This window comes from Micromys minutus, assembly GCF_963924665.1.
Source record: "Micromys minutus genome assembly, contig: SCAFFOLD_47, whole genome shotgun sequence".
In the NCBI taxonomy this organism is placed as follows: domain Eukaryota; kingdom Metazoa; phylum Chordata; class Mammalia; order Rodentia; family Muridae; genus Micromys; species Micromys minutus.
Window position 1 is genome coordinate 2777374 of NW_027667133.1, and position 3813 is coordinate 2781186.

The following is a 3813-nucleotide window of genomic DNA, read 5'->3' on the forward strand; positions in this document are numbered from 1 at the left end:
TTCTGCCCTTTTGCCCAAAAATAAAGGGAATGTATACCTTTTTGCCATAAAAAGGGAAATTTCTTCATTTGTACCCCAAAATAAGGGGATTTTCCGCCTTTTTGACTCAAAATAAGTGCAATTTCTGACTTTTTTCCAAAAATAAATGGAATTTCTGTCTTTTTGCCCCAAAATAAAGGGAATTTCTGTTTTTTTCCCCAAATAACAGAAATTTCTGCAATTTTGCCCTAAAATAAGGGGAATTTCTGCCTTTTGCCCCAAAATAACGAGAATTTCTGCCTTTTTGCCCCAAAACAAAGAAAATTACTGCATGTTTTACACCAAAATTAGGTGAATTTCTGCAATTTTGCTCCCAAATACGGGGATTTTCTGCCTTTTTTGCAGAAAATAAGGGGAATTTCTTCCATTTTGCCGTGAAATAAGTGAAATTTCTGCAGTTTTACCCCAAAATAAGGGGGATTTTTGCCTTTTTGCCCTAAAATTAGGGGAATTTCTGCAATTTTGCTCCAAAATACGAGGAATTTCTGGAGTTTTGCCCGAAAATAAAGGGAATGTATACCTTTTTGCCATAAAAAGGGAAATTTCTTCATTTTTACCCCAAAATAAGGGGATTTTCCCCCTTTTTGACTCAAAATAATTGCAATTTCTGACTTTTTTTCAAAAATAAATGGAATTTCTGTCTTTTTGCCCCAAAATCAGGGGAATTTCCGACTTTTTGCCCTGAAATAAGTTAAATTTCAAAAATTTTTCCAAAAAATAATTGAAATTTCTGCAGTATTGCCCCAAAATAAGGGGAATTTCTGTATTTTTGCCCCAAAATAAGGGAAATTTCTACCTTTTTACCTCAAAATAAGGGGGATTTCTGCCTTTTTTGCCACAAAATATAAGGAATTTCTGCCTTTATGCCCCAAAATAAGAAAAATGTCTGCCTTTTTTCCCTGAAATAAGTGAAATTTCTGCAATTTTGGCCCAAAAAATTGAAATTTCGGCAATTTTGTCCCAAAATAAGAGAAATTTCTGGAATTTTGCCCCAAAATAAGTGGAATTTCTGAGTTTTGCCCCAAAATAAGGAGAATTTCTGTCTTTTTGCTCCAACATATAAGGAATTTCTGCCTTTTTGCCCCACAATTTTGGGAATATCTGCAATTTTGCTTCAAAATACAGGGAATTTCTGCTTTTTTGCCCGAAAATAAGGGGAATGTATACCTTTTGCCACAAAAAAGGGAAATTTCTTCATTTTTGACCCAAAATAAGAGGAATTTCTGCCTTTTTACGTCAAAATAAGTGAAATTTCTGCCCTTTTACTCAAAAATATACGGAATTTCTGTATTTTTACCCCAAAATAAATGCAATTTTTGAATTTTGCCCTGAAATAAGTGAAATTTCTCCAATTTTGCCTCAAAATAAGGGAAATTTCTGCCTTTGTGCCACCAAATATGGGGAATTTCTGACTTTTTGCCCAAAATATGGGAAATTTCTGCCTTTTGCCCCAAATAAGGGGAATTTCAGCCTTTTTACCTCAAAATAAGGTGAATTTCTGCATTTTCGCTACAAAATATTAGGAATTTCTGCCTTTTTGCTCCAAAATAAAAAAAATTTCTGCCTTTTTCCCCTGAAATAAGTGAAATATCTGCAATTTTGCCCCTAAATAAGGGGAATTTCTGTCTTTTTGCCTAATAATAAGGGTATTTCTGCCTTTTTGCCCTAAAATTTGGGGAATTTCTGTATTTTTGCCCAAAATAAAAAAATTTTCTGCAATTTTGTACCAAAATAAAAGTAATTTCTGCCTTTTTGCCCCAAAATAAGAGAAATTTCTGTGTTTTTTCTCTGAAATAAGTAAAATTTCTGTAATTTTGCCCCAAAATAATGGAGATTTCTGCAATTTTGCCCCAAAATAATGGACATTTCTGGAATTTTGCCCCAAAATAAGAAGAATTTCTGACTTTTTGCCCTGAAATAAGGAGAATTTCTGTCTTTTTGCCCCAAAATAATGTGAATTTCTGCATTTTCCCTCAAAATTAGGGGAATATGTGCAATTTTGCTTCAAAATACGGGGAATTTCTGCCTTATTGCATCAAAATAACGGGAATTACTGCATTTTTGCACCAATATAAGGGGAATTTCTGAAATTTTGTTCCAAAAGAGGGGAATTTTCTGCCTTATTGCCAGAAATAATGTGGAATTTCTGCCTTTTTGCCCTGAAATATTTGAAATTTCTGCAATTTTACCCCAAAATAAGGGGAATTTCTGTTTTTGGCCCCAAAATTAGGAGAATTTTTGCTTTTTGCCCCAAAATAAGACAAATTTCTTACTTTTTGCCCTGAAATAAGTGAAATTTCTGCAATTTTGCCCCTAAATAATGGGAATTTCTGCCTTTTTGCCAAAATAAGGGGTATTTCAGCATTTTACCTCCAAATATGGAGAATTTCTGCCTTTTTGCCACAAAATATGGGGAATTTCTGCCTTATTGCCCCCAAATAAGGAAAATTTTTGCATTTCTGCCCCAATTAATGGGAATTTCTGCCTTTTTGCCACAAAGTAAAGGGAATTTCTGCCATTTTGCCCCAAAATAACGGGAATTTCAGCCTTTTTAAAACAAAATAAGGGGAATTTCTGCCTTTTTGCCCCCAAATAACATGAATTTCTGCCTTTTTGCCCTGAAATATGTGAAATGTCTGCAATTTTACCCCAAAATAAGGTGAACTTATGCCTTTTTGCCCCAAAATAATGGGAATTTCTGCATTTTTGCCCCAAAATAAGAAAAATTTTTGCTTTTTTTCTCTGAAATAAGTGAAATTTCTGCAATTTTGCCTTAAAATAAAAGAAATTTTTGCAATTTTTCTTCAAAATAATTGAAATTTCTGCAATTTTGCCCCAAAATAAGGGGAATTTCTGTATTTTTGCCAAAAAATAAGGGAAATTTCTGCCTTTTATCCCCAAATAAGGTGAATTTCAGCCTTTTTAACTAAAAATAAGTTGTAATTTCTGCATTTTTGCTCCAAAATGAGGAAAATTTCTGCCTTTCTTGGCTGAAATAAGTGAAATTTCTGCAATTTTGCCCCAAAATAAGTGATATTTCTGCAATTTTGCCCCAAAATAAGGGAAATTTCTGGAATTTTGCCTCAAAATAAGTGGAACTTCTGAGTTTTGCCCCAAAATAAGGAGAATTTCTGTCTTTTTGCCTCAACAAATAGGGAAATTCTGCTTTTGCCCCACAACTAGAGGATTTTCTGCAATTTTCCTCCAAAATACAAAGAATTTCTGCATTTTTCCCAAAAATAAAGGGAATGTATACATTTTGCCACAAAAAAGGGAAATTTCTTCATTTTTGCCCCAAAATAAGAGGAATTTATGCCTTTTTACCTCAAAATAAGTGAAATTTCTGCCATTTTACCCAAAAATAAACGCAATTTCTGTCTTTTTGCCCAAAAATAAAAGGAATTTTTTAATTATGCCATGAAATTAGTGAAATTTCTGCAATTTTGCCCTAAAATAAAAGAAATTTCTGCCTTTGTGCCACAAAATAAAGGGAATTTCTGTCTTTTTGCCCCAAAATAGGGAAAATTTCTGCATTTTTGCCCGTAAATGAGGGGAATTTCAGCCTTTTTACCACAAAATAAGTGAAATTTTTGCAATTTTGTTCTAAAATAAAAGAAATTTCTGCCTTTGTGCCACAAAATAACGGGAATTTCTGTCTTTTTGCCTCAAAATAGGGGAAATTTCTGCCTTTTTGCCACTAAGTAAGGGAAATTTCAGCCATTTTACCACAAAATAAGTGAAATTTCTGCAATTTTGCCCCAAAATAAGTGAAAT